We start from the raw sequence: 26,378 nt of genomic DNA, 5'->3' as shown, positions 1-26,378 counted from the left end.
TTAATCCTCCGATTTCCAGTTCTTCAGAAATCCCACAGGAATTCTAGACTAAGGGATCCTCAACCAGTTAGGTTATAAATGTTATACATACACAAATAGCAAACATTAATTCATGTACACACACCTCTGATTTCAAAGACAAAGCTCAGTTTCTACTCTACCAAAATGAAATCTTGATTTGAAATCTAAAAATACTAGAATCTGGCAAAGTTAGCAAGTATCACAAATATGCAAGCAGCAGATTAGGATAGAATACGTGGATTAAATCCTGAGGGATGTTAATATAAGGCATTTCAAAAACTCAAAGGTTGAAGTGTTCTCTCCATAGAGTGTTAGCGCAAGAGTTCTTACTAGAAGATGTCTTTCCAAAATTATGATACCTTCTTGCATAAAAAGGGTGCCTTCTGCGAGGAGAAGGGAAAAGGGCCACACCAATGTTAAAAGAACTGTTTTGAAAAAAATTGAATCAAGCCTACTTTTAAATAGGATGCTTTCAGAGCCCTCAAAAGCACATGTGCATTTAGACCTAAAAAAATATTTGAATAATTAATTATAAATTTAACATGATAAATTTAACAATCCTGAAAATACAATCAAATACATAATTTCGCTATTGTACCCCTTATTCTCATGATGGAAATGCATTTCTGATATGAACAAATAACAGAACTAGCCTAACACCAAACTGCAACAATTTTAGAAGCAAGTTCTTTTAATCAATCGTCTATTCCAAAATGGGTAATCAGACTTTTCTTTCCTCACAAACTTGGAACATTATTTGTGGCACTGGAATAGGAAAGAATACATTAAGTGCTGACAATCTTCAGGATTTAAAAAATAACAGAAGAAGACAAAACAACCCACACAGTCTTACCATGACTAAATGTGGTCTCTTGAAATATGCCTGATACTGGAATTAAGTAACTGTAAAATTGGGCAACAAGAAGTCAACCTCAAAATTACAGAGTCAGAAATTCTGGTTGGAAAAGGCACAGTAGGTCATCCAGCCCAGGTCATTTTCAAAACATTACAGTTCTCAGACAGTTGTGTCCAAAAACACTCGAGATCTCCAGTCACACTCTGTGAAAAGGAGGAAATTTTCCATGGATAATGACTAGGCAGGCCACTGCATTTTGCATAGATTTTATCAACGAGTTTGTATTCACACAATGCAACAATAATTTATACCAAAATTCAGACCAACAGGTCACCCAACCAAAGCTGCTGCCCAAAGCAGGGTCAACACCACATTCAAATGAGGCTGCTCAAGACTTCCCTCTGCATGGCTGGTAAGGCTGCATGATGAATGGATTCGGATAGCTGGGCATATTTGGGAAGCCTGCAAGCTTTTCTATGCAAAATGCAGTCACTAAAGCCTGACCAGCAGCTTAACACAGATCATGAGATGTAAAAGGCACACCAAAATCATATTTTTATATGCAGGAAGATCAAGAGCAATTCACAAGGAATAAGACAGAAAAATGTAAGCTGGGGAAAAAAAAGCCCCTCTTCCCCATTCCAACTGTTAAGGGGAGATGGAATGTTGTAATCCCACCAGAAATCCCAGTATTCTCTATATCCAAAAGGTAAAAGTGGCGGACAGACCAAATGTTGAATTAAGTAGAATTCTTCATTCATGTCTACCTCTGGTTAGTGAGAAATCAAATTAATCAAGTCCCGATCTTCTATTTGATAATCAAGTCTAAATTTGTCTCGGTAATAAAAAGAACTGATTTTTCCAGGTACAATCAACTGAATGCTGCATCACCTGGCCTGTAAGTTTGAGTCTGAAGCAAACTTACAGGCGGAATTTTGTACATTTTAAAGGAACAACTTACAGAGCATATTGCTGTTTGTTTTGTCAGAACACTGTGTGTGGAGCTGGCATTTGCATTTGCATTTCTGGCAAAGCCCATGGGTGGGTAACCCCTACCTATGACAACTTATCAGTTTTACTTCTATGTTCATCCTTGTTAAATACTTCATTCAAAGTGTTCAATCTAGGAGATGCTTATTAGCTGTTTCTTCACTGGACATGACATAGACCACAGCATTTGAAGAATAAATCTTTGGCTGAAACTGCAGGCTCCAAAGAGTCTACCCAAGATAAGTACGAGATTAAAAAAAAAAAACAAAACAATAAAATAAAATGAAGTAAAATAAAATTAAACAAAATAAAATGAAACAAAATAAAACAAAATGAAACAAAACAAAATAAAATAAAATAAAATAGTAGTGATTTAGAAAGTGTGTATACTGGCAATACCTCTGTGATAAAGAGTAGAACAGATGATAAATCTCTGTTTCACCAAGTTCTAACCTGCTTACATGTACTTTTCCTCATGGATCTTCCACTAAATCTTCAAGTACCTCTTAGAAATTTTAAGACAGGTACAAACTTTCTTCTTTTTACCCAGCTGATACAGACCTTTCTCCTGATCTATATCAATTACAGCTGCAGGATAAGCATTTGGCATATTAAAAACTTATAGTAGCTACTAAGTCATTAATTAGAAAATTTTATTACAGCATACAAATATCCCAAAGGTTACACAGACCAAGAAAGACCAGAATATGAATGTAGAGCATAATGGAAATTAAAATGAATTTAGAACATGTCAGCTCTCATGGTGAAAGGCACAGTGATATGGCAAGTAGCAACCTTGAATACATGACAGAAGCATTCCCAACCACATACTGAAGGAAGATACTTCAAGGTTATGGGGAAAAAGAAGACAAGGCAGAACATGTCACACTGATTTTTTCCTGGGAAGTGAGGCTGGTTCATTTAGCCTGGAGAAAAGGACCTTCAGGGGGGACCTCCTCTCTCTCTACAACTCCCTGACAGGAGGTTGTAGCCAGGTGGGGGTCAGGCTCTGCTCCCAGGGAACGAGGGACAGGATAAGAGGAAATGGCCTCAAGTTGCACCAGAGGAGGTTTAGATTAAATATTAGGAAGAATTTCTTCACTGGAAGGGTTGTCAGGCATTGGAACAGGCTGTCCAGGGCCGTGGTTAAATCACCATTCCTGGAGGTATTTAAAAGACGTGTAGATGTGGCACTTGGGGACATGGCTTAGTGGTGGGCTTGGCGGTGTGAGGTTAATGGTTGGACTCCATAATCTTAAAGTTCTTTTCCAAACTAAATTATTTTATGATTTCAATGCCAGTACTGACTTAATAAACACTTACTAAATTCTAATAATACTAAAACCTTTCGAATAAAATCAAAGAAAGCAGATGCAAATCCAACTATTTTACAGCAGTAGTTGCTTACATTACAATTGATTCAACTGAAAGCTATGGTACTTTTAAGAAAAATGAAAGTCTGGCCCTTCGTAACTGATTTTCTTTCCCAGCCCAGATAAACCAATACAACATCCAAGAAATCACAGAATAAATTTAGTTTGGAAAGCACCTCAGGACACCTTACACAACCCAACCTGAAATTAAAAAAACAAAACCAAACCAAAAAAGAAACAAACCAATAACATTTTTTTTTACCACTTAGTCCTTTTCTCAAGAGACACCCCCTTGACCAAAAGATCCAGAACCTGGAAGAAGCATGTAAGATTCTATATCCTATGAGGTGATATTCCACACTCAGCACCATCAATAATTTCAAAATAATTTAACTCTACTTTTACATACCAGTGTTGTAAGTAGCAAAACAGTACCAGCAAAAACTGTGGCCTTTGTACCAATTTCACGTAACAAGACCATCTTATGCAATCTGTAAGACTTCTGTAACTGCCTTTACACTGTTACTTTAAAAAGCCTTTTTTCAAAGGACAAAGAATCATAGCATATTATTAAACACTAATAAACACAGCTTTTTCTTTAGCTGTATATAGCCTTTATTAAAGAAATTAGAATAAAAATAATTTTTACAAATAATATTCTTGTCTGAAAAGCACTGAATTAATATGACAAAAAAATCCCAGAAATTCCACAAAAACTGGTATTAAGATAATCTTCAAAACCAATGCCACAAAAATTTGTGGTTTAGAAGCTGAGGGCGCTCTTCTTCAGTAAACACTATTGCCTTTTTTAAACAGTGCTTAAATCAGGAAAAAAACAATAAAGTGCAGATTCCAAGTCCACTTCATTTCTGTAGTTCAGACACAGCTATTCAAAAAAGAAAGCAAGAGTTCCACTTCTACGCACAAGGGGAAAATGGGCTCTGAGAGCTTCTACAGGGAAGGCAGGTACCAGTATTCAAATTCACTTCAGACACAGGAGAGAAAAAACAATAAAACCCCACCACCACAGCCTTGTGTGGAAAATGTGTTCAAGACCTGGCACCTCCTCAGAGATATCCTAGAAGAAACTAACTCATAAAACTAGAAAAACCACGTTCTGTGAAATCTGTGTACATGTAAAATCATCAAACACATGGTGTACAATTATGCACAGAAAAGAATGAATATAAATTGGGAGAGACATGCTTTCTCCTGAATCAATAATCAGGTGTGAATCCGAGGCCAACATCTGAAATGCTACTCTGCCTGTGATTCAGCAATAATTGCAGAGGGCAACTGCAGAGTATTTCCTGAGGTGGGAATCCACCACATGCATGTACCATTTTCGTCTCTCCACCAGACCACAACCCATGGACCACATGGGGATTCCCTGTGTAACCGTCAGTGTCATCCAGCAGGAAAGACTTTGCAAGTATCGCAGTGGTACTTTTAGCACATATTTTCAGTTTAAAGGCTGAATAGAGGAAAGGTTTGTATACTTTGGCTTCCAACGTTTTGGTCACTGAGATCTATCCATGGCCAGGGGAAAGAAACAAAATAAAATCTCTAACAAGACAAATATGGATTTAATTTCAGAGGGTTACCTATTGACATAAGTAATTAGAGTAACGAATGTACTTCTTGACTGAGGATCTTTTTTTGAAATTTTAGCCCATGATTCTTTGTCAGCTTCTCACAACTTTAAGAATCATCTACTTAGAAAATGCCAACTTCTTCTTTCTAGAGGAGTTCAAATAATATCTTATCAACTCCAGTAGAAGTATAAAAATATGGTATTATTCAGCATATTTCTTTTTTTGCACAATCTATAGACACTTTTTCAAGACAATTCTAACAACTGCATTAACTCAAGATTTTATATAGAGTCCTTCCTACATCTTCAGTCTTCACCATAATTGGTTTCTTGTGACCAGAACACAGAAAGGCTAGTTTTTGCTTCATTACGAAAATAATCACACAGAAAACTAATTTTTAAATTTCTCTAATGGCCCTCATTAAGTTTTCCATATCACAAAGATCTTTTTACTTCCAAAGCAACACATTCTTACAAAACGTACATACACTGCTGTGGGAATTCTGATGAAGCTGATACAATTCAAATATTATGCCTTGGAGGAAAACCCCTTTCTCTCACAAAGCCTTCTCTTCATACACCTCCAAAAAAACCTCAGAAAGTAGCTTGAATTCAACTGGAATTAAACTGGAGTTAAACATTTCTGTTATGTACAGCCAGGCAATACTTATAATTAATCAAGTCCAGATCAACAATCTCTAAAATCCTGGTTCCAGATCAGAAGCCCTGGAAATTAGTTTGTGTTTGTATTCTACACCCAAAAAAAAAAAAAAAAAAAAGGTAAGAAAAGCATAACTTGTCATATGCTAGGTCAGAGAGATCAGACAACAAAGGCAAATGCCTGAGCACTGGTAGAGTGAAAACTCTCATATTTTAAGTATTCTCATTGCATTAGAAAGCATAAATTGAGCACAATCCTCTAAAAGACAGAGCCAAGCTGTTCTCATATCTCACAGGGATTAGGACAAAATCCATAGGACAGAAATTGGAATAGTGAAAATTCTGACCAGATATTGGAACAGGTTGCTCAGAGACAGGGTGGACTCTTCATCCCTGAAGATAATCAGAAAGAATTCAACTTGACAGGGCACTGAGCCACCTGCTCTAACCGGACCTGCTTTAAGCAGAAGTTTGGATTAGAAAACCTCCAAATGCCCCTTCCATGGATGTTTCAGTGGAGCAGGTCAAGAGAAGAGCAAGGAGGTTGGTGAAGGGACTCGAGCACAAGTCCTATGAGGAGAGGCTGAGGGAGCTGGGGCTGTTCAGCCTGGAGAAGAGGAGGCTCAGGGGAGACCTCATCACTCTCTACAACTCCCTGACAGGAGGTTGTAGCCAGGTGGGAGTCGGTCTCTTTTCCCAGGCAGCTATCAGTAAGACAAGAGGGCATGGTCTTGAGCTCTGCCAGGGGAGGTTTAGGTTGGATATTAGGAAGAAATTCTTCACAGAGAGAGTAATCAGGCATTGGAATGGGCTGCCCAGGGAAGTGGTGGATTCTCTGTCCCCGGAGGTTTTTAAGATGAGACTCGATGTGGCATCAGTGCCATGGTCTGGTAACCACGGCGGGGTTGGATCAAGGGTTGGACTTGATGATCTCAGAGGTCCTTTCCAACCCAGCTGATTCTGTGATTCAGTTTTATCTAGAACGGTATAATTAAAAAAACCCAAGTGATCCATCTTTGAGATTGTTCTTCAGCTGAACTGTACTAAGAACAACCAACATCTGTCCCAGATCATTTATGATTGGGTTTGTTAACGACAAATGAACCAACTTCAAGAGAGAAGCATGAAAGGGAAAGAGTACCTCTAGGATCTTCACTGTTGCAGGGACCAAAATAGAAGCAGCCTAGTGAAATGTACCTGAAGGGAGCCTACAAGAAAGATGGAGAGGAACTATTCACATACAAGGGCCTGGAGTGACAGGACAAGGGGCAATGGCTTCAAACTGACAGAGAGGAGGTTTAGATTGGATATTAGGAAGAAATTCTTCCCTGTGAGGGTGTGGAGGAACAGGTTGCCCAGAGAAGCTGTGGCTGCCCCATCCCTGGAAGTGTTGAAGGCCAGGCTGGATGGGGCTCTGAGCAACCTGGGATAGTGGAAGGGGTCCCTGCCCATGGCAGGGAGGTTGAACTGAGATCTTTGAGGGCCCTTCCAACCCAAACCATTCTGTGATTCTATAATTCTATGATATATTTTCATCCTGATTTCAAAGAAAAAATGTTTTACTCTCTGTACTCAACAGAAATGTTTCTTGAAGAATGCTGAGGTGAACTTCTAGCATTAAAAAAAAATCGTGACAAGAAAAAAACTGCATGGGGATATTTCTTCTTTGGAAGTAATAAAATACTTAGTTAATTCATTCAAAACCCTCCCTAAGAGTCATTAAATGGCACAATTTGACTGTGAATATATCTGAAGATATCTACAAATAATTTTTTTTCAAAGAGAAAAGTCTAACATTTCATAATGAATGAATGGCTCTTTGAGACAGCTTCAGTAGTCTCAGTCTGTATCTTTCTCTTTGCCTTGATAGATACAGTGCTTTGCTATTTATTGCTCCGCTATTTTTTGCTTCCCTCTCGTGAGAAGAGCTAGATATCAGTTCCAAGCAGTTCATGCAAGTGAGCCCTCCCACTATATGCTTAATTTTTGTGCAGTGCTTATTCATGAACACAATCTTTTTACTTAGAAGCAAATAGATAAATGGCACAGAAAAACCTACTGTTAAGGATTTGGGAATGCTAGGTAAAACAGTGGTCTTCCTTCTATAGTTCATGTTTGAAAAACTTAAGAAACAGAGGGTTTAAAAGTAAAATAGAAGCATCACAGGTATTTGAAATGCATTCCCATTTAAAATATTATTAAGCTTCAAGAATTCAGACTAACAACTGAAATATTTCTGCTTCTCCATTTTTTTCTGTTAATATCCAATGTTACTAAATGTAATTAATTCTTTTTACCTGCAAATCACTATAATGTGTTTTAACAGAACATAAAAAGAGGTGTCTGTACAAGACAGAAGCTTTACAAGAGCAAAGGTCACCAAGTTCTGCCTCAAGGGAACTTTGTCACAGAACAGGTATGTGAAAATAGAAAGTTTGACACAATCTTAGTAACAGTAAGAGCATCATAGCAACACAATTTAATATAACAACATGTCAAACAAAAACATAAGCCTTTGAATACATGCTCATATGGATGTGTGGTAACTTGCACTAATAAATGTCATTAATGTTATTAAAAGAGCATCCAAGACCTTTCATATTAAGAAGAAATATATTCTTTATAGGAAAAGAAGAATTAGAAAACCCAACTAAACAAAGCACGGGATAATACCAGGGGTTTGGCATGATGCACTGCCTAGGAAAATCTGGTGCTGAGTGAATCACTAATGCTAAAACTCAACACCACCAGAAAAAGAATCTTTCCCTTAATTAAAAAGAAAATAAAATAGTAAAGGTCCAATGATAAAGGATGCTCAGCAGACCTGATAGTAAAATATTATGAAAAAGATTTTTTTTCCTTTAACTTGTGTATAGATAGTTTGCAAAAACTGCAAAATGTCAGTTTGTAGCATATTATTCTAACTTCATGTTAAAAATGGTGAGAGGTGACCACGGACACTTGGAGGGGGGAAAAAAACAAACAAAAATTCCAAAAAAACTAGTTGCACATGGTACCTCTATCAAACAAAACAGGATGTGATAGCAATTACACTCAGTAAAAATATACACCATTCCTTTATTATTACTGTATGTCTCCTAATGGACAGGAAGACTCACTTTTCCAATTAAGAAAACTCCTCCCCTCACTTCCTCCAAACCCTGAAAGTACAGTAGATCTCACAGGGACATGGTACTAATTTGAGGCAAGAAAAAAGATATTAAGATATTTCTCTGAGGTGAGATGATATTATCAAAATTAATAAGAATTATGTCTCAGATTTACAAACCTTAGTGATTTTATGACTCAGTTGCTAGTCTTGAAACAGAACACCTTAAATAACCATAATAATATTTGTTTCCCATCAATCGCCCACTAGAAAATCAGATTCTGTGAAAGTTAAATCCGAAAAACTAAATAAAACATGACTGGTAATTTAAAAAACCCTTCTAATCCTTTGTTCTGCAAGCTCTGGACATACTGTTAGAAGCAGAAAAGACCAGGCATTATCCATCCCATGCAGAAAGAAGAATGCACCATCACTGCACTTTTTTCTCCCTTTACTAATACTTAAAAAGAAGAGTTATGACTTTTTGTTCACATATTGAGCAGATTAATTTGATTTTTTCATACTCTCCTGAAGATATGGTTCAATTCATGGAGAACCAACTCAAGATGTGATTTGAAATGCATTTCCATATGGTTCTTATGAAGCAAATTGAAAAGGTTTTACATTGCCCAACTCCCAACTCATAAACAAGTAAAATAAAAATGCTAATGTGCTTCCCAACAGAAAACATTACTGCCAGAATGTCTGTGCACATTACTTTTCTTTTTTTTCTTCTTCATTTTTGGTCTACTCCTAAGCTTGCAGCACAACACTTTCATCACGTGACCTTTGACCAAACAGATGTTATCATAATTATATGTCTGCTGCAATAAAGAAACACCAAATATTTACTTCTCACAGAAAAGGCTGATTGCCATATATGCCTTTGTTATACACTGAGGAAGCTGGGAGCAGGGATCCCAGATCAGGCCAGCATGAAAATGGGATTAGGGCTCAACACCTAAATCCTTTTCTTTTAATCAGAACACAATGCTTTTAAATAATTTCTTTCTCCAGGCTGATTCTTTATACCTACTATGCATTTCTAGAATATTCTTCCTCTCTAGTCCTAAAGTTTCTGACAAGGACCAGTAAGCACTACCACGCCCATTTCAGAAAGAGGAAGACACTTTCTAAGAGGTCCCAGCAAGTTACCAGCACCAAATATGTGAGGAGGGCACTGATATCAAGGATATTACACATCAGTTAACAATCAAGAAAAAGTTTTTTCTCATTCAAAAAGAGTTAAACTCCCCACACTCCCAAACAAACAGACAACAAGATACCAGCCAGATTCTCCACCCATTCTATCATCCCTTTAATTTTGTATCCTTCCCCAGCTGGCCTACAGACCAGGCAGGGAACGTGCTGAGCATGCTGTAGAAGCAACAATTTTTTTCCAAGATCTCCACAACTTCTCCTCAATTTTATTATCAGTTACAGTATCATCATATAACAAGGCTTAGCAAGCAGATCCTTCCAGAAATAGGAAAAAAATGCCCATATTCTGCTATGTCATTAAGCAGACACTGATCAACTCCAAAGTGCCGCTGCCTTCTCCAGGAACTGCTCTGTGCAGCAATGATGGCATTGATGGCAAAGTGGGTTCTGGATGAGTAAGAACGTCCATCCCCATATAACAGTACCATGCACACATCCCAAAAGCCTGAAATAATTCATAAAACATACACTGCCTCACGGCTAAGATGCAGAACAAATTGGATGCACAAAGTTTATGAAGGTAGGCACCATATGTCGTCAGGGTGGGCCTAATTCAAAATGCTCCATGTCTTCCCAGTCTAACAGAAACCAATTGTTCCTTCTCCCTTGCAATTTATTCTAAATCACAATTTTTCATACCCTCCAAGACATTTGTTAAACTGGAAATAAATGTATATGACTAACAGATATCCATCCTAAAGTATAAAACTGCCATGCATGTAGGATACATTTAAAAGAACAAAATAATAACACACTGGGGAGGACATTTACTTATTTATATATGCACATAGTGAAATTGGATATAATACATTTGAGAATGCATGGAATTATTTAAGGTAACAAGGGCCTTATATATTCACAGAGCTTAATGGTTTTTGAAACCAGCACTGTTTAAAAAGAACTACTGAAATTTATCCAGAAATCACTACACAAAAGTATCCCTTCTGGCAGTGCTGAGAAAACCAGAAGAACATTCAGGTTTCACAGTGTAAGCTACATGTAGAGTGATATCTTTTAACTACATTAATTACTGTGCAATTACACAGTCCTCAGTCAGCAAAATTCCCAACGAAAGCAACTTTCGCTTGGCTGAAGTCAGCAAGAAAAAACTTGAATATTTGAACAATAACTGTTAATACCCGACACTTACACTCAATAGCAATTAAAAAATAGCATTTGGCAATTAAAAGTTTCAGGTGACAACTATAATTTTCTGTAGAGACTTTGAGGAAAAAAAAAAATCTGTGTGAATGGACAACTTCAGCTGATCCAGTCACCTTCCAAAATATACAATTATTAAAAAACAATCAACAGAAACAATCACATCTTCCGTCACATACGAGTAGTGTGTTAGATTACTCCTATAATCAAATTATTATTGTCTGTGTGCTGACTGCACAACTTATACAGAAAATTACTATCATAAAACATAAAACTAAATAGGAACAAAGAAAACCCTTCTTTTAATACAAAATGCCAAATTAATTTTAAGAAATCCAAGCCCATTTCATGAGAGCAGCTGCTCAGAAAGAGCCTGGCTTGGTGGCACCAGGATCCTGAACGGAAGGTGCAGTCTGCCTGAAGACTTAGAACTAAATTCAACTCTGTAAACTTTTGGTCTTCTTTCACCCTTCCCTCACTTTTTTATTTACTGTGTGGTTCTACAGTTCAAACCTAATGGAGGAACCAGGACAGGATTAATAAGTAGCCCCTGCTGTAAGAAAGACACTGTCAGTGTTCTGTCCTTATCAGTTACTAACTCCATGTGTTCCATGGTCATGGAGAGTTAAACCAGGTTAAATGCACATGTGCTCATTTTTCCACGGGATTCAACGCTGACATAAAATTTAAAATTAAAAAATACTTTTTTAAAAATAAAAACTCTTATTTTTTATCTAGACTTCTAAACTAGGCACTGTAATCAGATCACAGTGTATTTAACACTACGAGGAAATCTGAACAATTTAAGCACAGCTGTTACCAGAAGACGACCATTTAAAACTAAAATGCATTCTGCTTTTGCAACAACTTTGTTAACTTTTTTCTTTTTTTTAATAAAAAATATTCAAGTATGTTAGAAAGAGAATCACTCAGTTTCTGACTGTGTTTTACATATACCATGTAGATCAGCAGTAATAAAAAGTGACTGAATTTTTTTATAACTATATTTGAGCATTCTCCCTTCTCAGTATTCATCCATTTTACTAAAAACATGTCTTTAATACGGTTCACATCACAAGAACCAGATAAAGTAACCTACTAAATCCTTCCTAAACACAGAATCTTCCTAAATACATTATGGCACTCTAGCAGGTCAATATCTTTACCCTCGTAAAAACATTTTGAAACCTTTTATTGATAAGTTCATGTTCTAACAGTGTTCCCTTGGCCCCTTTCAAATGCATGACAAAGGTGGTTTACTACTGAAAGTGTGCACTGAAAACACTAAGCATTTATACTACATCATTTCTGCCTGCTATAATTAAAAAAAAGAGAGAAAATCAAACACAAAACAAAACCCAAAAGTCAACTTCTTTGTTCAACAGTGCACACAGCACTAGGGCAACATACGTGTATGTACATATATATATATATATTAAGAGAGAAGCATGCACTTACATTTAGATAGTAAAACAAAAAGGATCTATGTATAGCAAAGTCTTCAGGGCATACAGTCAATTTGAATTTAATAGTTTCCAAAAAATAAATGCAATTTGCCAATTTGCCTACGTTTTTGAATTTTCAACCACATTAATTGCTGTCTGTTATCCTTTTAAAGAAAATGTGATTCTTAAACCAATATTGCTCTTTCAACCCCAATAAAGGGCAAGTCAGGCCTCTTTATAAACATTAAAGGCAGTTCATGAATTCATTTATAAGGATAACTTCATCAAATCTCAGGTACCTTCAATATCAATAAAGTTATATGGCTGTAAGCACCTAATAACTAGAAAAAAATGTATTCCCAAAAATCCTAGAGCAGAAACTATTTTTTATTTTCTAATGATAAAATTAATCTGATCCTGGAGTATAAACATCTCATTTTATCATTCATAATACTAAATTTCTGTAGGAATCATTTCTAAGTGGATTAAACAAAAGTGGTTCTAAACTCGGTTTCTGAGACCCTTTCCACAGTCAATTTACAACGCTGCTGTACATCAGTGCTAATCAAATGTCCAGGAAGAAAATAGAAAAAATAGAGAAACCCCCAAAACCTGAAAAGAAGTAAACCAAACTTTCCCATGAGAACTCACAAGCAGAACACATCATAAGGCACAAGACTTTACTGAAAACCAGGATTTCTCACACATGTGGAGGGCTGCAATGGATGGCTACAAACTCATCACAAGGGACAGGGACGGCAGGAGAGGTGTTGGGGTAGCCCTGTATGTCAGATTGTCTACAGCTCCATGATTCTGCGATAGGGTCGAGTGTTTTGGGTAAGAATCGGAGGGAAGGCCAACAAGGCAGATATCCTGGTGGGAGTCTCTTATAGCCCACCCAGCCAGGACGAAGAGGCAGATGAAATACTCTATAAAGGACTGGGAGAAGTCTCACCATCTTGCCAATATTCTCATGAGGAACTTCAGCTTACCAGGTGTAAGTGGTAAATACTGGAAATACTACGCAGCAGAAAGGAAACAGTCCAGGAGGTTCCTAGAGCATGTGGAAGGGAACTTCCTGACACAACTGGTGAGGGAGCCAATTAGGGAAGACACCCCACTGGACCTGCTGTTCGTGAACAGAGAACTGGTGGGAGATGTGATGGTTGGAGGCACAGCAAGAAATGATAGAGTTCTCAATCCTTGGAGAAGTTAGGAGGGATGCCAGCAGAACTGCTGCCATGGGCTTCCTGAGGGCAGGCTTTGGCCTGTTTAGGAGCCTGGTTGACAGAGTCCCTTGGGAGGCAGTCCTAAAGGGTGAAGGAAACCAGGAAGGCTGGACATTTTTCATGAGCAAAATCCTAAAGGCACAGGAACAGGCCATCCCCGTGTGCCAAAAGATGAGTTGCTGGGGAAGAAGAGCAGCCTGGCTGAACAGGGAGCTTTAACTGGAACTGAGGGAGAAAAAAAGAGAGTTTATATACTTTGGAAGAAGAGACAGGCCTCAGGAGGACTACAAGGATGTCATGAGGTTCTGCTGGGAGTAATTTAGGAGGGCCAAAGCCCAACTAGAACTTAATCTGGCTGCTGCCATAAAAGACAATACAAAAAGAATTTTATAAACACATCAGCAACAAAAGGAGGGCTAAATCTCCATCTTTTATCAGATGCAGGAGGAAACATAGTGACAAGGGATGAGGAAAAGGCTGAGGTGCTTCATGCCTTCTCTGCCCCAGTCTTCAATAGCAACACTAGTTGTCCTCAGGGTACGCAGCCCCCTCAGGTGGAAGACAGGGAAAGGAAGCAGAATGAAACCCCCACAATCTAAAAGAATGGTCAGTGACCTGCTATGCCACTTAGACACACACGAGTCTATGGGGCTGCATGGGATCCACCTGCGGGTACTGAGGAAGCTGGTGAAAGAGCTCACAGAGCCACTTTCAATCACTTATCAGCAGTACTAGGTAATTATGCTAATTAAGCTTTTAACGTGTTAACTGGACATCAGCAAATGTACCTCCCATCTAAAAGTAGGGATGGAAGGGGGGTCTGACCTGATCTCTTTCTGTGACAAGGTGACCCCCTTAGTGGATGAGGGAAAGGCTGTGGATGTTGTTTACCTGGGCTCTAGTAACATCATTCACACCATTTTCCTGGAGAAACTGGCTGCTCATGGCTTGGACAGGTGCACTCTTTGCTGGGTAAAGGAACTGCCTGGATGGCTGGGCCCAAAATGCTGGTGAATGGAGTGGCTGAGGGAACTGAGAATGCTTAGCCTGGAGAAAAGGAGGCTCAGGGGTGACAACACTCTCTACAACTCCCTGACAGGAGGTTGTAGCCAGGTGGGGATCAGGCTCCTCTCCCAGGTAAGAAGTGACAGGACAAGAGGAAATGGTCTCAAGTTGCACCAGGGGAGGTTTGTGTTGGATATTAGGGGAAAAAAATTATTCTACAAAAGCATTGTCAAGCACTGACTGCCCGGGGCACTCACCAACCTGGGAGGTATTTAAAAGACATGTAGATGTGGCACTCAGGGACATGGTTTAGTGGTGAACATGGCAGTGCTGGGTTAACAGCTGCACTCAACAATCTTAGAGGTCTTTTCCAACCCTAACAACTCCATGATTTCAAACTAAGTACAACTGTTCTTCAATCTATGGTTGATCAGGCCAAGATACTGATTTTTCACTCTGGCAGCTTATAAACTAAAAGCGAGTTGACTGTGGCATACATCACATGGAAACCTCTTCAGAAGCTCATTATTATACTATTTCAGAAGTTGCACCCCATGGAAAGTCCTTTCAAAAGCTTAACTGGCAAATGTATGCTAAAATATTTTGTTTTCCATCTAAAACTACACTAAATTCCAATCCTCAGAGACAGGATTTCCAGTTTATTTCTCTCTATACACACACACTAAGCTCAGGAATGGTAACATAGTAAAGTGTTGTTAAAGTTTTGAGAAAAGCAAGCCTAGCACAAAGAAGTTGACTGTAGATCTCTTTTCCTCAGAAATTTAAAAAAAAATCTCAAACATCCCTGTCCTGTGTTCTGCAATAAATGAAAGATATTTAAGTAAAAATGTAGGTATTTAATATAAATGGATACTAAAACAAGTCCAAAGTAATACAATTCCAATATTTCTCTCGAGCCCACCTCAAGATAAATCAATTCTAGCAGTGTGTTCTGGGAAAGTATTTAATGAGGAAAAATTTCAACTGTAAAGAACTACAAGACCAAGTTTTGGCAGCAATGCACAGAATATTGGATAGCTTTTACCTTTGTTCACCTTATTCAGAAACCTTAGGGAGACACAGAATGAACTTATATTTACTTATTTACAAGCTAAGAGAAGTTCAAAATCTAGAGCATGTACAGCAACAAAATGTCTTCATGGTATTAGATGACAGGTTTCAAACAGATCAAACTTTTTCTAATTATTTTTTTACATATATTTATTAGTGTCCCTCATTCCATGAAGATGTCAACTGTAGTTAAAATAAGAAAAGATGGTTCTTTCTTATTCTTCTCCTCACAATTTCTTGTCTTTGAAACTAATTTACAGCCAAATACTACTTCTAAATAAAAGGCTCTCTCATTGGCATCATGGTTCAAAACCACCTTCTTATTTACCAAACAGCCAATTCTGTGCAAGACATTACTGTAGCAAAAATGAAAGTAAATACAATTAGGAACAAGCACTGCATACAAGTTGTCTACTGTCTTCTTTGGCTCTGAAACATTAAAAAATAAACCATTCCATAGGACCTCTAACAGAAAGCAGGACAGGAGTGGCTTAAGAGTGAATTTAGCATTTATTTTTACTTATCAAGGGGATCTATACATATTTACATAGACATCAAGGGAATTTCAAAAGTGTATTGTTAATCTGGGCTTCTAAATCAATGTTCAAAACACTTCAGTTTTGGTTTAGCAGTTCTGCACTTTAATCTAAGTTTTCCACTGCAAACCAAGTTAAGGACTTGCTATCATATGAATGACCACTAAATAACCTCTAGGTACAAATTATCTCAGAGGGTTTTCAGAAATATTAACAGAAAATCACAGTCAGTGTTCTTTTCCACTGTATAAAAAGCTGCCCTTTTGCAGGCCTGGAAGAGAAAAGAATTGACTATCAATGAATAAGTACTATTTTTTTGTTCCCTATTTGAAGTTCAAATTTGGTCCCTCAGCTATCTACAACAACCCTTTGCCTGGAAGAGAAAAGAATTGACTATCAATGAATAAGTACTATTTTTTTGTTCCCTATTTGAAGTTCAAATTTGGTCCCTCAGCTATCTACAACAACCTGGCATCACAAAACCATTTCCAAATCTTTGGAAGTTTTGTATTTTGAATCTTCATATTTAATGCTGAATTACTTCAATCGAATAAAAACCCAAGGGAAGGAGACAAAAAAAATACTTATGAAATTCTAATTTTAAGGCTAGTAACATTGTTACAGAGAATCCTTTCATAATCTTGTCTATTGAGTGCAAACTGTTTATGAGTTGCTACAAGGCATGGTTAGTTTCTGCTTCTCAGATGAATGGGGTTTGTTCAGTTTATTTTTTAAATGTTAAACTATTTTCAAGGTGATGTTAAGCAACCTGCTTCACTGTAGGGAATTATATTCACTTTTTGCAGTTGATTTAAGAGTAGCCACCATTAACCAAACATGAAGACTGCTGCTGTTTAGAGAATAGAAAGGCATAAAACACATTTCAAAGGGCTACCAACTGTCCTCATACTTTTCTTTGATCCATGTTTGATGACACAGGATCTTTATCTTACTGAAAAAGTCATAAAAAAAACCAAGCTGTCAATAGTGAGTATATTTTCTAAATTCATCTTAGCAAACACTTCTCTCAAGTCAGTTTGTAATTCCCCTAGAAGTGAAGCATAGAAAGTTTTCCTTGCCACACAGAAGACTGGCATTTTTATAACAGGACTGTCATTGGCCACAAATTCCTACCACACCAGAGATGAAATCCTTTCCATTTTTTTACTACTACTCAGACAGTAATTGCAAATCTAATATGGAAAAGGAACGAAAACTGACTTTCAAAGATCTGAGGGAAAAACACTGCCCTTCTGAAATCCAGGTGTTCCAAACAAGGGCTAATGAACCAAACAAGACAAAAGGTAGACACTTAAAAGAAAATAAAGAACTGTCTCAACAACAGATACAACCCAATCTGGAAATCTAATTATAAAATCATAATATAATCTGTTCTCAGCTTATGCATAAAATATTTGTTTATATTGTTTAACTTATATTTAACTATTTTCTTTACATTTAACCATTTTCTTTATATTTAACCAATAGCAAATTATTCATTCTATTCCATAAAAAGAGAACTTCTATTTGATTGAGAGATATTTATACCTTCTGCAGCAACATTTATCTGGTTTTTAATATTGTGAACATTTTCATTACAACCATATTATAAAAACTTGATGAGCATCAAAAATAGAAAAAAAATAAACTTAAAAAACAAAGTCTCTTAGAACAACTTCAGTCATGGAATCATAGAATGGTTTGGGTTGGAATGGACCTTAAAGATCATCTCTTTCCAACCCCTGCCATGGGCAGGGACACCTTCCACTAGCCCAGGTTGCTCAGAGCCCCATCCAAACTGGCCTTGGGCACTTTCAGGGATGGGGCAGCCACAGCTTCTCTGGGCAACCTGTGCCAGGGCCTCCCCACCCTCACAGGGAAGAATTTCTTCCTAATATCCAATCTAAACCTGCTCTCTGTCAGTGTGAAGCCATTCCCCTTTGTTCTGTCACTCCAGGCCCTTGCAAATAGTCTCTCTCCATCTTCCTTGTGGGCTCCCTTCAGGTACTGGAGGGCCACAATTAGGTCACCCTGAAGCCTTCTCTTTTCCAGGATGAACAATCTCAATTCTCTCAGCCTTTCCTCAATGATGATATGATCCTGCTAATGCTTTCTTGTATCTCCACAGGCAGTTAAAAGTAAATTACAGTCCATATCCTGCTTCTCTATAATATGAGTGGTCCTGTAAGTTTTAACAAGACAGTCAACTGGTTAAACATTTTTAAATGTACTTTTTTTTTTACGTCTAGTTAAAAAAATATAAAATTTAATAAAAAATAATAAAAAAATCACATTTTTTGATTTAACATTTCATTACTTCATTAGTAGTAACATTAATGATACATAAACACATTAGCAAAGCATACTGGGAACACTGACAGAAAGTGCATATTCTACACTAACAAACTGAAAACTGAGATCCACCAGAGTCTCAGGAAACAACTACTGACTCTGTGGGACTCCACAAACCAATTCTAAAATGGAGTCAGCTTATGCTCAGAATGTATTTGTGTGGGAGGAAAAAAAAATTGCCTCCTTTAAATTTTACCTAATGCTTTACCCTATAGCTTGAATCAAACTGGGATCAGTTTATATAATTATGTACTGCAGAACTGTGTTGACTTCATGTTACCATTCCGTTAAATGCTGACCTAAAAGCCAAAAGAAAGCCCACTTATCCATTGACATTTCCAAAGCTTTCATCAGCACTGCAGCAGACACGTCTCATGTGGATGGAGAATTCAGAAGCCCAATTCTTCATTTGTGGGAGGCACCTACATGCCATAATCTTGAAGAATTTGCTTTGCCCAATGAAGGTATAGGGCAATCCCTGAGCAGTTTCCAGAACTTTAAAAGTAGCTGTTCCTGACAGAGAGACCCCCTTGTACATGACAAAAAGCCCTCAGCAGGGATTAATGAGGCTTCCCCAGAAAGCAAGTACCTATTCTGGGTATGTAACAACAGATGAAGCATCTCTAAACCTGCCCATCTTCTTACATATTTCTTCTGTCCTCACTCAGTTTGCCCAAAAGGACATTTGCAACAGCAAGTACATCTACAGCAGTTATTTTCCTGAAAATAGCTTAGGGCAAGTATCTGTCAACCCTTTCAGCTCATACGTATTCAGTGTCCTCACCCACAGCTGCATCTCTTCTCCAGAGTGTTCATAGAACAGAATACTTACAGCAAGAAGGGACCCACAACAATCATCTGGTCAAACTGCCTGAGCCCTTCAGGGCTCAGAAAAAGTTAGAGCACATGAAGGGCATTGTCTAAATGCCTCTGGAACACTGACAGGCCCAAGGCATTGACCACCTCTCTGGGAGCCTGTTCCAGTGTCCGACCACCCTCTCAGTACAGAAATGCTTCCTAATGTTCATTCTAAAACTCCCCTGATGCAGCTTAGAGCCATTCCCACGCATCCTGTCACTGGATATCCTGGAGAAGAGACGAGCACCACTTTCCCCATTTTTCCGCCTCAGGAAGATGTGGAGAGCAAGGAGGGCACCCCTCAGCCTCCCTTTCTCCAGAGTGGACAAACCCAAAGTCCTTGGCTGCTCCTCATAGCACATGCCTTTCTGCTCCTAATGATCATACTGAAATAAACACAAAATTTTCATTCCATTTTCATACATATTTATTGTTACTTGAATGAGATGACTGCAAACTGTGTATTTTTCTGCTTTTATTCAGATTAAAAGACTACAGTGCCTTGGTATGGCTGTGCTGTCACACGAGAGCTCTCAAGAATGCAATACTTCATAATCAGAGTACAATTTCTTCAATATATACAAAACCTGAAACACAACCAGTCAGCATATTCAAACATTGATAGTGATGCCACTGTGAACTGCTTTTCTAGAAAAAACATAGCACATTAAACCCCTTTGTTGGAGTAAAATCAACAGCTCTAGTAACAGATCCAAGGCTACAATTACTACTGGAATAATTTGAGTTTGGATGTTTTGTACCTTAACATATGCTCGCACACCCTATATCCTTACTCTCCAAAGAAAATAGTTTTAAATGCTGTCAGCCCTTAGTGCCAGATTCCAACTGTATTTCATGGATTACAAGTAATCCACCCTTCTGTACAGATTGCTTTGTCCTGTACACATCTGCTACAGCCTTATAATCCAAAGGAAAGATGAATAGAAGCAAAAGTCAAAATTTGGAACCACCCCTTAAACCAGCATAATTATTTTAATTACTTTTTTCCTAAAACAAACAAACAAAAAAGGTCCAACCATTTCTGTTGCATAGTCACCTAAAATCAGTTTTTATATACGCACAAAAATTTGCCATCTTTTCTAAAAGGGCTGCACTGAAATGAGAGGCAATATTCCTGGAGTCTATCTGAAGGTGGAAAAATTGGTCAAGACTTGACCAACATTTCACTGCAACTGCAAACGTACCTAACTAGTTAATATTTGAGTATTATGGTCAGATAGGGAGATTCACAAAGATTAGGTAAAACATTCAAATTTGGTTCTTTGGTCAAGAAAAGTGCTAAAGAGGTGAAAACTATTAGCAGAGTTCCTAGTGGGAACCCTAAAAATCAGAATTTAGCCTTATATAATTTTTAGTAAGTGAGGGTTTTTAAAGACCTCAGAGTTCCATAAAATGCCTGAGACTTCAGATCTTTTTATTTGTACTAAGTTAGCACTGTAGTTTAGACATGCTTGATTTTCTTAAAACTCTGCAAATATAATAGAAGAGACATTTTATACTGACTGGAATCAACAACTTAAACTCATGTCATTTCCCAGTTCTTCTCTGAAAGATACACAAAACCTGAATTTTTATCACTTCAATGACAAATAGCAAAACCTGTTTTTCTTTTATTGGCATTATACAGGTAGGATAAATATTTCTCTTTCTGAGGATTCAAAATGGCTTTATAAATATTATGCCCATTTATCTAGCTCTGATTCAAAGGATTGGAAAGTTTACTAGACAGTGTCTGTAACAATGTCATCACAGGAAATATTAGTGTCATGTATGCAAACAAACTTAAGGCAGACACAGATGCCACATCCAGCTGCTGGAAAACTGCAAAAGAGTTCAATGAAAATGACATCCCTAAAAATATCTTTAGAAATATCCATCACCACTTGTACATGCAAAGTTAAAAAATCAATTCACTTTTTTCTTAATTCGAAAGGTCCTCTGTGATTGCTTAGAAAGAAATTTATGGGTAATTCTGCTTCTTCTAGCATACCCTATGATGGAATTTACATTTTTAATGGTTTAATGGTTTCATTGAAAGATTGGACAGAACTCCCAGAATTCATTTAATTCTCATCTGTAAAAGTAGCACCCTTTTGGAGACTCAGGTCTGGAGAGCAGGTATCTTTGCTTAAGGGATGCAAAGAGATAAGGGAAGACTGGGGCTGCAATAGGACTTATCAGAAAAGCTAAATCCATCCCTCAAATTTAAGGTATTTATTTTTACTAACACAAGCAAAGATTATTTCCACATAAATCTTAAGTCCTTAGAAGTACAAGAGAGACAAAACAGAAAAACAACCCCTGCACTTTGAATTTCTGGTGCATTTTTACAATTATAAATATCAAACTAACAAAGTAAAGAAGGGTAATGTGATAAAATACGTCTGAAAGTTACCCTGCAACACTTAGATAATCTGCCACTTACACTGCACTTCAATGTCTTAAGTGTCTAATGTTTTAAGTCTGCATGACTTAAAATTTAGTCTGCAGCCCAAAACCTCAAGTGTGCTAGGGGAAAAGCCCAACACAGAAGAAAAAACATAGCTGAAAACATATCAAGACTGGTTTAAGAAGATTTTTTTTCCCCTTCATTATTATGATCAAATCAGTTTTACATAAGCAGAAAGAACTTTCTTGTAAAGGGCATTCAAGCATCAAACATTGCACAACTGGACAACAGCAGATTACAAAACACACCCAAGCATATCAGACACAAACCTCGTGTACCTGGATGGACTCAAATGAACATGAACAAGAAGGTGGTGTGAACTTTACATTTAAAGATTCACGAAAAGCTTGTTTCCATCATACCACAAACTTTTTTCCATTTGGTGTTGCAAGCTTTCCTGGAAGTTGGGTTTTCAGTAAGCCAGGAGGAACCCAGCCAACTGCTCAGATAGACACCATACTTAGATGTCTCAGCAGCTCTGTAAACATTTGGAGAATGCCAGTTATTGCCCTTAAGATTGCAATTCCTCTGGACCAGAAGTATGCTTTCCAGCATAACTCTATTTTGGCACTTCCAAATCAATGTAGCTATCATCAGCCTGACACCACAGAAACAGCCAACAGTGTCTAGGCAGCAAGATTCTTCACCAAACTCTGGCAGTAGTTGTGTCACTTGGAAAGAAACATGAAGTTGGCCTGAGAGTCCCTGGTGTCAAAGACATGGAGAAAACAGTGAAGGAGCCTGTAATTAATATAAAGAACTTGAACTGCACTGAGAGTTCTAGTGGGGCATGGACTGATCAATGTCTCCAAATCACAAAATCAGAGAATATCCTGAGTTGGAAAAGACCCACAAGGATCATCAAGTCCAGCTCCTGACTCTCCACAGGACCATCCCCAAAAATCCCACCATGTGCCTGAGAGTATTGTTCAAACACTTCTTTAGCTCTGTCAGCCTTGGTGCTGTGACCACTGCCCTGGGGAGCCTGTTCAGTGCCCAACCACCCTCTGGGGGAAGAACCTTTTTCTAATATCCAACTTAAACCTCCCCTGACCCAACTTCAGGCCATTCCCTCATGTTCTGTCACTGGTCCCCACAGACCAGAGATCAGTGCCTACCCCTCCACTTCCCCTCAGGAGGAAGTTGTAAATGCAATGAGGTCTCCCCTCAGTCTCCTTCTCCAGCTGAACAGACCAAGTGCCCTCAGCTGCTCCTCACACGGCTACCCCTCAAGGGCCTTGAGGAAGTTTATGTATGACCATGACAGAAGCAAATGTGTCCCCAGGTATGCTCAGTTTTCAATAATTCTAGGTAGAATGAAACTTGAAAGAAGCCTTGAACTTAACTATAGCAATGATCAGTTAACGATTTGGATAAAAACATATCCAAAGGTGACAGATCCTATTTTGATGCTCATTGTCTCAACGTGGTGTGTACACAATCCACCTACCTCCTCAGCTCAGCTACAGTAAGACACCCTCTCAGCTTTAAGGTAATGTCCCAGGCTAACAGCAGAAGGCATTATTGGTGCAGTTCTTCACAAGGACATGTTGAGGCACAGAGCACATAGATTAATCTCCTAGTCTCCTGTATTTAATTGTCTCCCTTTCAAAATAGCACCAGACTCTCAAGAATCTCTTTAAGAGGTTCTGAAAAAGGCTCTGGGATTATCTACTATCCATTGAGCATTCAGGCATCACCTATTTGAACAGTACTGTGATTTTGTTATTTCAAGTCCTACCAGCAGGAAGATTACCACTGCACTTAACAAACATTGTCTGTCCTGCAAACTGTGTTTGAGAATGGTCAGCAGATCATTAGGGACTGAGGAACTGACAGTGAAGTATTTACAACAACAGCACCAACATTTACTTTAGACATTCAATCCATGGATGTGGAGGTACTCAGAACAAAGTCACAGGTTTAAAATATGTACATGAAAGAGCAGAAAGAAAAACAGCCAAAAAGCAAAATGACCAGAAAGCAACGAGAGCAAAAATAATTAAGCAAGTCTATTGAGAGAGGTGTTCAAGCACTGTGACAAAAACTACCCAAAGCTCCATTAAAATACTCCAGTGAGGTGCCAAAAGATGCACTCACAATGTGCAGTTCATAGGCAAAAAGGAATCGCCAAGACAGAAAAGGAAAATTGCTTATAAACTGTAGCATCCTGAGAAGAACCAAAGCTGCAGTAAGAGTTCAAGAGTATCCCACTGAAGCCTCTCCTCAGGTGCTGAGGTATCAGGAAGACACAGTCCACCCTACTATACATATCAGAAGCCTCAAAAATTAATCTGTTTAAAGACCAGATTTGTAAAAAGTGTTTTAGGTGCCTGAAGATTCAGAGAGATCTTCAGGAATACTTCAACACCTAACTTCATTTATAGTAACAGATATTAGACACCTCTGAAAAATCAGACTAGATAGTTCACCACAATTAATGATTGTGGACAATGTTTGAAAACTTGGCCATGTACACTTCAGTCTTGGAAAGCGAAGAAACAGAGAACTCACAGCCAAGACTTCCCAACCTCTGGGCTAGAGAACTAATCACAGGGTTCACCTTCTTGTTGACAGGGATACTAGTTTTCTGGTGCAGGGAAAGCAGGCAGGCCCCTGCTACTCCTCTAAAATACTTCTAAAATCCCCTTTTGCAGTGACCCTTACGCCACATCACTAAGAACAGCCACCACCGCACATGGGTGGCTGTCGCACGGGGGGGGCTTGAAGGAGGAGTCAGGCAAGTGAAGGCAGGAGAAGGCAGGTGGAGGAGGATGGAGGAAGGTAAAGGCAGGGGAAAACAGGTGAAGGCAGACGGCAGGGGGAGGCAGGTGGAGGCAAGTGAAGGCAGGTGAAGGAGGGGGAAGCAGGTGAAGGCAGAGGAAGGCAGATGAAGGCAGATGAAGGCAGGTGAAGGAGGCTGAGGTAGGTGATGGCAGGTGAAGGAAGAGGAAGGCAGGTGAAGGAGGGTGAGGTAGGTGATGGCAGGGGAAGGCAGAGGAAGGCAGGTGAAGGAGGGTGAGGTAGGTGATGGCAGGGGAAGGCAAGTGAAGTCGGACCTTGCCGGGACCACCACCCGCACCCCCTCTCCGGCCGGGCTGTACCGCCCGCTGCACGCCCCCAGCTCCGTTCCCGCATCGCCGGGGCGTGCAGGGCGGGGATCCCGCCGGGAGCAGCGCCTGCCCCGGTCCGGGCTGCCGGGCGGCCCCTGCGGAGGCGGCGGGGGGCGATTCCCGCTGCCCCTCCCGGCGGTCCCGGCGCTCCTCACCCGGATGTGCATTCGCGCCGTTCCCCGCCCGCCTCCCGAGCCGGGGTCACCTTGGTGCCTTCGAGCTGAATTGGCTGTCCCCAGGAGGGATTTTCTCACCTTCTGTAAACGTAACCGATGTCGTCAGATAACTTCTACAATAGGAGTTGCTTAATGAAGGAAAGAACCTTGTGTTTCGGGCATTGCGTAAGATTACATCACCCAAATAAATATGCATTAGGTAGGCGGGGAATATGTATTAGATAGGCGGGATTATGTGAATTTCACTGTATAAGTGGTGCAACTTTTTACCCCTTGGCGTGCTTGAGCTGGGGAAACCTTCACCTTGCACGCTGGGCAGAATAAATAATGTCTCTTTTCCAAGCTAGACTCTGTTTCCGTGTGTTGAGAGCTCCTAAAATCGGCAACAACCTCCGCACCCCGGCGCAGGGTCGCGGGGAGCGGCTGCTCGTTCCCGGCCGGGCCGGGGCCGCCCCCGCTCCTCATTGTCGCTTCCCGGGGCAGCCACGGAAACCCGACGCCGCTGGAATCACCGCCTGGCGCCGGTGTCGGAGCAGCCCCGGCCCTGGATGGAGCCTGTGCCCCTTTGGTTCTCGGGCAGTGGTTGCTCACCCAGCCTGGCCTTGGGCTCGGTGCCTGGCACGCAGCGGCCAGTGCGGGCAGCACCGGCTGCCTGCCTTCCGTGTCATCCTAGAAAACAATCACAGAATCCGTAGGGTTGGGAGGGACCTCTGGATATTGTTTAGTCCAAACCCCCCTGCCAAGGCAGGGTCACCTGGAGCAGGTGACAGAGGAACGCGTCCAGGTGGGTTTTGAATGTCTCCAGAGAGGCAGAATCCGTGCCCTCCCTGGGAAGCTGGCCAGTGCTGTGCCACCCTCAATGTAAAAAAGTTCTTCCTCGTGTTGAGATTAAATGTCCTGTGCTTTAGCTTATGGCTATTGCTCCTTTTCCTGCCGCTGGGCACAACTGAAGGGAGTCTGGCACCATCCTCTTGGCACCTGCCTTTGAGATATTTATATGCATTAGTGAGATCCTCTCTGTCTTTAGACTAACCAGGCCCAGCTCTCACAGTCTCTCCTCATCAGAGTAGTGCTCCAGACCCCTTATCATCTTTGTGACCCTTTGTTGACCCTCTCCAGTAGCTCCGTGTCTTTCTTG

The 26,378-nt window shown here is 39.5% G+C and overlaps 1 protein-coding gene across 4 annotated transcripts in view; it reads right to left on the bottom strand.

The window, feature by feature from the left end:
• Positions 1 to 25,453, bottom strand: part of CCDC91 (coiled-coil domain containing 91) — a 120,096-nt gene extending 94,643 nt beyond the window's left edge. The window contains exon 1 of one of the 4 annotated variants that reach the window (XR_001877701.1): positions 25,319 to 25,453. The gene's annotated coding sequence lies outside the window, so the exon portion shown is untranslated. Of the gene's footprint in view, positions 1 to 380; positions 401 to 25,219 lie in introns of those variants that run through there. The other 3 variants (XM_017832866.1, XM_017832867.1, XM_017832868.1) reach the window with 3 other exon arrangements.
• Positions 25,454 to 26,378: the final 925 nt, after the last annotated feature.

This window comes from Lepidothrix coronata, unplaced genomic scaffold (genome assembly GCF_001604755.1).
Source record: "Lepidothrix coronata isolate B3197 unplaced genomic scaffold, Lepidothrix_coronata-1.0 Scaffold208, whole genome shotgun sequence".
Lineage (NCBI taxonomy): Eukaryota > Metazoa > Chordata > Aves > Passeriformes > Pipridae > Lepidothrix > Lepidothrix coronata.
The sequence above is the reverse complement of the archived record's forward strand: the minus strand, read 5'-3'. Positions and strand labels throughout refer to the sequence as shown.